General features: G+C 33.5%; 1 protein-coding gene across 1 annotated transcript in view; it reads right to left on the bottom strand.

Moving 5' to 3' along the window:
* The window catches only part of PRKG1 (protein kinase, cGMP-dependent, type I), a 1,084,330-nt gene that overhangs the window by 518,246 nt on the left and 557,311 nt on the right, over window positions 1-8,773 (bottom strand). The gene's annotated exons all lie outside the window — the stretch shown is intronic.

Genomic DNA, 8,773 nt, shown 5'->3' with positions numbered 1-8,773 from the left:
GGCCCTGAACATGATTTTGCTGGGACAGTTCTAGGATCAACCAGGTACTTAAGTCTGCTTTGATGAGACTCAGTATTACTATCTTCTCAGTACCTTCCTATTTCTTAGTAGTCTTTAAGCCCCAAATCTGAATCTGAGTTATTCCCTTACATCCTTCCCTAAGGTCAGTGTCTAGGGACCAGTTTATCTGGATGAAGTATACACAGCATTGGGCTTTTTCATAAACAGCAAAGAGCTTCATGCAGTGGAGCTCCACTTCTTGGCAACTAGTGTCTATATACAAATAGTAGCCATCTGGTCAACCAGAATCAGGAGTTAAAAATTTTAGTCTCAGCAACATTTAACATGTCTTTTAGCTTTCTTATTTCAAAATCTATTTGTCTATCACCATTTTATTAGATTAATTGAGGCCCAGGTAGGTAGAGAGATCTTTGTAGCCTAAGCTCTGCACAGTTAGTTTACTCATTACTTTTTATAAATAATAAAGCCATTTAGTCCGAATATACGTACCACTGAGACATAGTCAAAAATGAGTAGAAAGATGGGGCTTATCACATTTCCTTTAGAGCTACTACCTAATCTGTTTTTAAGCCATGAGAATGTGGAATGTGAAAATTTATGTCAGACCGTTAGTAATTAACAACATAAACACCTAAATAACCAGGTGATCTTATTCTGGAGAAGGAAAACTAATAGCTAGTTACAGAGAAAAAATGTCATTTGATACAAGGAGAGAGCTGAGACTAGGAAATTGAATTATTTTTCCCCTTGCAAAGTTTTTACATTTTAAATGGGTAATTCATTCTATTTTTACAAAGTTGTCATCTCTACACTGTTTCTGGCTACCTATTTTATTCTTGTTTTTATTGCTATTCATACTGTTAATTTTCTCATGTTTTTATATGCTTCCCCTGTGTTAGAGGAGATAACTCTGTTATAACTTCTTTACATATATGATAGTTTTGGATTATACTTATTCACAGAGTTGGTTTCATTACTTTGAAATTATAGTTGCTTTATCCCAAAGCTTTCACTGAATGACACTAAATGAAAACTATTAAATGTTATGCTCTTTGTTGTAGTAAATCTTTGCATTGTTTAATGCAGACTTAATAAAAAGAATGTACAATTAAGTCTCAATTTAGTTTCTGATATATTTACTTTTAATGAATGCATTATTCATGTGATCTACTCTTGAGAGATCAATAGGGCCTGAATACTTTTTTTTTTTTTTAATAAAAAAGACAAAAGTAAATAGCAGGAATGGGTGGGAATCTCTTATAGTCATTATTTATATAGTTCCACAATTGAAATAATTATAAAGGTGTGTTATTCTATGGTTGGTATCTCTAGCAACATCTTGGTAGATACTCAGATATTAGGCTTCCTTTTGTTTATTTTCCCCTGTAAAGAACTCTCCTCTGTATTCCAGGGTCAGCTTCTAGGTGTTTTCATTACTGACAGCACTTCTTTATAGCAATACTCTGTGTTTACTTTACCCTGTGTACCCAATTCCCACTTCTAATAGACCAAGAACTCATCACAGACTGTCTTATTTCCGTATTTGTTCCAACAAAAATCACAGGTGAAAAGGAAGGGACAACACATTCTATCAGGTTCTTGGTGGGGGAGGAGAAAAGTCCCATTAAGAGCACATAAGTTTCCCCCAAAAGCATTTAGAGTCCATACGTTCCAAATCTTTACTCTGATAAGCCTAATAAAATTAAGTTCTTTCTTCCAATTTACAATCTGACTGTCCCAATGTTGATGTAAAGAGTATAGAGCCTTATTTCATTTTGATAGTTAAGAATGCAAGCAATATGTGTCTGCTACAATCAGAATCTTATGTGTTTTACTACATAATGTTTGGTTACAACCTCTGACATTCTGCATTTTCCCAAATGATAGACTGCAAATCACAAATTCATTCATAATAACCATAGTTGAAGACAGTGCAGTGAAACACTGATTTGTAAATACTTCTTGAGTGCTTATTCTTCTTGGGCAATATATGTTCTTTGAGAACATGAAATGTTCAACTTTAATTTGTGCTTACCCATTAGTACTTCCTCTTATGTTTCTGATTTAAAACCAAAATGTGTTTTAATGTCTGCTGCTGCCCTATTCCAGGACTTCTGATTTTGGAGTATTCCATAAAATAGCCAATGTGAATTTCAGGTGAATGTAGGTTAATCCAGGGGAGATCATGTATGACTTTTCAACAACACTTTTCAGAAATCTGATGGTAGAAAAGCCGGGGGTGGGCGGGGCGGGGGGGGGAACCTTAATCACAGCTTGCAAAGCTTTTGTTTTTTCATGCTGTGATGGGACATTAAGCACAGGGAACCTAATTTCCTATGGCTTGTCAGGCCTTTTTCTTAGGTCTGATGAGGTCTAAGGATAATTATGTGTAACAGCCTGCTGTGGCAGAGAAACTGAATTATCAGTTACATCTCACAGTCTTCTCACAAAAGAATATGTCAGCCTCTTATTGCTTTATATTGTCAGCTAATCTCTAGACAGACTTCTGTTTGAGCTTGCTTTTCTCACCAGTCTCTTATCAAGATTGCTCTATGATCAAAAATTATTCATTTTAAGGAAATTATCATATTTAAAATAAAGTTTTAATATTAGATATTAATAGTATATATGATATTGGTATATTACACAGTATGCTGATATAGTTCATAATATGTCTATTTTAGATCTTAATCAGATTTCTAAACATTTTAATTTGCATCCTGAAACAAAAGTTTATTCCTTTGGTTGAAAATTTAGCTTCACAAATATTTATATTACTAATTACCTTTCTCATGCGATGTTAACTATCAATTTTCTTCTTGATATTTTTTCTAACAAGGAATATAATTTATGTCAGTGAAGGGCATATATTGTATCAAAAGTGACACTGAAGTAGCAGGTCAAAAATAACAAACCTAGTACTTAAATACAGAAGTATTTACCTAGAGAAAGAAATGATATTCTAATTAATGACAGCTCTTTAAAACCAGCAGTTGATTTATGTCCCAAAGGAAGGTAAGTATTATCAAGGAGTTAGAATATACTACATTCTCAACCATAATCAATTTTATATGAGTCAGTATGTATAAAATCTTCAGACATTTGAAATTAATATCATATATTCACAAAGGGGTTATTTAAAAAGATTGGTCATTAAAAAAAATCATATCTGCTTGATTACTTAATTTTTGTCACAAAAGTATAATGCATGATGTCACAAAAGTATAATTCATGATGTGTTGGGCATCAAGAAATAAAACCAGCAATTCTCCCAAAATTATTTTCTTTAATTAGTTGTTTTAGAATTCTGTCTTACTAATTTCTTTAATAATTTACTGCAAAAATCTGTAGGCCGTTTCAATGTACCTGTTGGCCTTCGATTCCACTACTACACCGAGCTGCCTGAATATGAAGCAACCTGTACCTATTTAAGAATATGCATTTATCCCTGGATGTTACACAGAAAAAGATACATCTGCTATGACTCACAGTGCCCGATTTCCTTAAAGGTTCACTTGAATAACATTCACAGCATGAGACACATTAAAATTATATATTTGAGTTTATGAAAGGCTATATAGGGCTTGGTGCATTAGCATTCATAAAATCATATTCTATATCCCAAATATCACCCTTGTTCACATATTAAATAACACGGCAACATAAATGAGGACGAAAAATGTAAACGTGACCACAGCCTATTACTAGAATATATTTCCTATCTTTAGGTAAGCCTAAATCCAAAATGATTATATTTTTTTACACTTACTAAGCAGAGAAAAAGACCCTCATTTATTTTAAGCCGAGAAATGACATTGTTGAGAAATCTCTAGAATCACATAATCTCCTCACCCCGCCCTCAGGTCAATTTTGTCAAGTTTTGTCCTGTAGAAGCTTTAAATATCTTTGGACCACAGACCCAGAATCTGTGGGCCAAATAAGCTTGTAGATATTTGTTTGAGGAGCCCCAGGTTTTCAAAAATTTTGAATCTGATTGCATTTAGGCGCAGCATATATTCTCCAATATGGCCACATGCTCAGCCTCTCCCTATGTTTTATATTAGGTTTAATTCACACAATTACTTGCCAGAACTTGTAATAATTTGAGTTTACAACTGCTTTTACTCCATATGAAAACGCTATTAGGTTCAATTAAAATTTTTATCATCTAATTTGACAAATGTGAACTAGAAAAACGGCCGAGCAACTGGTTCAGCAGTGTATTTCTACAAATTCAACCAACCAACCAAAAACCCAGAACAGACAAAAACAAGAGCAAAAGGTATGGCATGTTTTTTTATTTATGTGTTATACTGTGCAAAGGAATATTCTGGTTCACTAATCCAATGAGTACATTTCTCCCACAAATCTTCTGTAATTTTAATAAATACTAAGCCAAAATATTAACATCTTTCAATTCAATAATTTACAAAATGAGAAATATGTCATACATAAGTAATATTGAATGCTAACAGCTCTAGAATGGACATGTTTAGTATACATAATAGAACGGAGTTTTTAATATTTTTTTGTTATTAACTAATTTTTAAAAATTCAGTATATAATTTATACATAGGAAACATACCAATTCAAAAACAACAAAAACCTTAATCAGATCTAGGCGTTTCTTTGTGTAAAACCGCTCATGGTTTACAATGCTCTTAGAATAAAATTCCATATCCTTAGCACGTCTTCTAAAGCCTTAAGTAATTTATATCTTCCCTACATCAATCTCACATCCTCCTGCTAGAGCTACGTTAGGTCTAGCTTCATTTCCTTGAATTTGACACACTCATTGTCATCTCTGAGCATTGTCCTGGGCAATTTCCCTTGCTCTTACCCCACTCTTTTCCCAGGCTTTGATTGGCTAGTTGCTTCTCTTTACTCAGGTTTCAACTTATATAACCCTTACTCGGAGAGGTGTTTAAAATGGCATCCTCATATACCAAAAATGTTTTGCAATTTATACATTTATGTGGTCACTCATTTATTATACTCATTAAAATTCATAAGTAATAAAATGTTTTAAGGAAAAAGCAAAAAGTAAATAAAATGGTATCCCCATGTTATCTCATCTCCTTAATTGGTTTGCTATTTAAAGTAGCTCTCTTACTTGAGCACCACTTAAACATTAATCCATGCTCTCCAGTCCTTTGCAAAGTATGTTATATGCACAAGGCAAACTTAATGATTGCCATTAATGAGTTACTCTTTATTATGCCCATATTATGTTTATCATGTCAATTGTATTTGTTCCTAAATTTATGTTAGTTGTACTTATTACTGTAATACATAGATATTGGCATAGCCATAGGTATATAGATGTAAATAGTATGTATGTACATATAGAATGATTGCAAAAATAGTTATTTCTAAGCAAAAATAGTTATTTCTAAGAAAACCATGCTGAATATATATTCATCATGTCAACTGTGATAGTAAATCAGCTTACCAATTATACTAACTTTTCTAACATATATAGTGATAGATATTGTTAAAATGAGTGTGAAAAAGTTATTTCTACAAAAACTATGTTGAATATTTTGAAAAGATCTGATAAAATTTGAGTGGCTAAAAATGGATAGCTGTTAAATTTTGTGGGGGCAAGATAATTGAAAAAATACTTTAAAAATCTTTAAAATCTAGAATTAGGTATTCAAATTACATTGCAAGTATCAAATTCTTTGTTCCATTTTAAAGGAATTTTGAAACTAGTAATCATAAACAAAGCATTATTTCAAAACCTTCAATTTCCTCTGAAATTTTTCAGATAATGGAAAAACCTTTGAGGAAACTTAACCTGAAGGTTGGTACTGTCTTAGCTGTTCCCCTTCCATCTCTACAGGGATTACCCAGGAAAGTCACTAACATGCCTCCACCTAATCCTCCTCCTACCCTCTCCCTCCTTCTTTCAGCTCAAGGATACTGAATATGCTTTAAACTCTTGCTAATTCAAATAGGATCCTTAGACTATCAGCATCAGCATCACGTGGGAAGCCTGTTGTTAGAAATGCAGAATCTGAGCCCCACCCCAGATCTGCCCAATCAGAATATGCATTTTAATAAGATCCCCAGGTGATTCACATGCAAGTAAAAGTATGAGAAGTACAGCTTAAAAACTAATTCTAAAAGAAATAAAAATTTTTAAAAAGCACCTTAACAATTAATATTAACGGCAAATAGAAGGGATTTTTAATTTGCCCAAATGGCTGCCCCTCCAATGGCACAGGAGGTCAAGAATTGGCAAAAATCCCAATCTAGTCTGAGGTAAATAAAGGAGATAACTCCTCTATTAAAAGCCATTTTGAAAACCAAGCAAACAAAAAACCTGTTCCTTCACATAATTTAATGAATATTAGGCTTAATGGGAAACCTAACATAAAATACTATAGTTGAAACTTCCGTTGTTTTGGGAAGTCATCTGAGTTTACATTTAGTCTATATGTGTGACTTTTTTCTCAAGGGTGGAAGAGAAGCCATGTCAACTTTTTATTTGAAAGAATACATTTATATTTATTACATATTATCATCAGAAACATCATCAAAAATTGTTTCAGCCAAACTGTGAGTAACAGTGACTCTCTAGGACAAATTCCACCTTTTGTAAAAATTCTATCATAAAACATGAATTGTTCTCCGATCCATAAATCTCATAATGTGTCTATTCAGTCAAGAATGACCCAGAAATATTTCCTAACTAACCTCACCAAACTTATTGTCTAGACAACAGAAATCTTAAAGCCATGAAATAAGCATGATGCTTCAGTGAGAAGTAAACTCTCAACAGAATTCTGCTGCTATATATTTTTCAAACCTTGTCTAAATATTTCTATGCACCAGAAAGAAAAGACCGATATAGCAAAAGCAATTGAAAGTATCTGCCCAGCTTTTGTTCTGTTATTTTCAGTAGACTTACTGGAAATGATATCAAACTCAATACTGTAATTTGTGCCTTTAAACTTTACCTTTGAACCTGATCATTATCGAGTAAACAAATTAACCAACATCTATAAATTAAGCAAATTAATTTTTTTCCCCCATAAAGAAAAGTTTACATTGGTTTTAAGTGACTTAACTCAAAACATTTCTAATAAACAACAATTAAAATTCAAATCAAGGCCTTACAAATGATAACACCACTGCAGCATTGTTAGGCTGTGAAGGTGACCTTAGATCATATGAACCTCTCATTTTCACATGTATTCAGACTACTTACATTCTAGTTCCTAATTTGGGGCTTGTTTGCCTATAGGGGAAAGACAATTAGCTTAATTAGAAAATATTTTGTGAATTGGAAGTGAGATGATTTATAGAATTGTTGATTGATGAGTATTTTGTTATTTTCTTTTTTTTCAGATAAACACATTTTTGCAATTTTCTCCCTAGTTCATGCCTCTGCTGGGATATGTAAAATGGTTGAACCTTGAGCAATAATAACCTTGGTTTAAAAAAGTATCCCAAAACTGTTTCTCCTGAGGAATCAGAGTTGGATTATCTTCAGGAAAGGAGAGAAGAAAAAAGGCTTTTTTGCATCTCTTGTCCAGTCCTTTCACCCAGGATTACTCACAAGGAGGGGGAAGATGGATGAGCTGGCCAGTGACACAATTAGGTCCAGCCAGGGCAAGATTGTGAAACTGATCTGTCAGGGCCAACGCTGGTAAAGTCATGTAAATTACCATGGCTGGAAAGTGGTATTTCAGCACAAATTTACTTTCAGGGGGAGAGAGAAAGAATAAAGGGGGGAGGGGAGACAGCTTAAAATTTTTTTCACTAATTCTCCCTAAACTATGGACATGCTCCACATGCGTGACTGTGGCTACCACCAAGCAAGTAGTGTTCTCTCCAGCTTATCTTTAGGCACCCACTGTATCTTTGGGGTCTTATCTGCCATACCATTAAAGGATTTTTTCTTTTGTTTTGATAAAGAAAGGAAGAAAAATTTCTTTGCATTGATAAAGACATGAAATATAATTGTTTAAAATATTTTTACTCTGGCATTTTTATTTACACAATGATCAAATATTTTGAGGGAAGGAGCCTGCAATAGCGGAATTTCAGACATCAGCCACAAGATTGGGGGTAGGAGAGAGATGTGTTTTTGAGAGAGGAAAGTGGTAGTAGCAAGGGTATTTCAGGTGCTCCAGAACTAACAGTTTTTGATTACAAGTCCCATGGCCTCTTCTGGAAGCTTGGGTCATGGTTAAAATGTAAAAAGCATTTATCAAGAAACTAGTAAATGCTAGGCACTTGACATACATCAAATCTAATTTCACTGAAGTTTGGACACCATATGAAGCAACATGCTTGGAGAAGTTAACTAGTTTGCCATGAGTCCCATAGCTTATTGGAGGTAGAGACACCACGGAACCTAAGTTTGTCTGACTTCTGGGCCCTTACTCTCCCCATTACATCATTTTGCTTCAGGAAGAATAGAGTGAGGCGGTAGAACAGTTTTCACGCTAAGGACTGAATGTGAGAAACATCAGGCATCATGTCCATTGAGAAAGTTCATCACAGGTCTATAAAGAGGTGATTTTTAGGCAACAGCGAAAGATTTATAAAATCAATCCTTTGTCCTTACATATTGTTTTTTCGTCCCAAGAACCAAATAAACCTAGGCTTTGGTAGAATCAAGAATAAAAATAAAAATAAAAACAGCTTAGAATGGAAATATTTATACAGAATTATAATAGATTATAAGAAATCTATAAAACTGAATATTTTCTTCTGGAAAGTTCTAGTTAATATCTAA

Source organism: Pteropus vampyrus, unplaced genomic scaffold (assembly GCF_000151845.1).
Source record: "Pteropus vampyrus isolate Shadow unplaced genomic scaffold, Pvam_2.0 Scaffold68, whole genome shotgun sequence".
NCBI classification, from domain to species: domain Eukaryota; kingdom Metazoa; phylum Chordata; class Mammalia; order Chiroptera; family Pteropodidae; genus Pteropus; species Pteropus vampyrus.
Note: the sequence above shows the minus strand (reverse complement) of the source record. Positions and strands in the feature narration are given on the sequence as shown.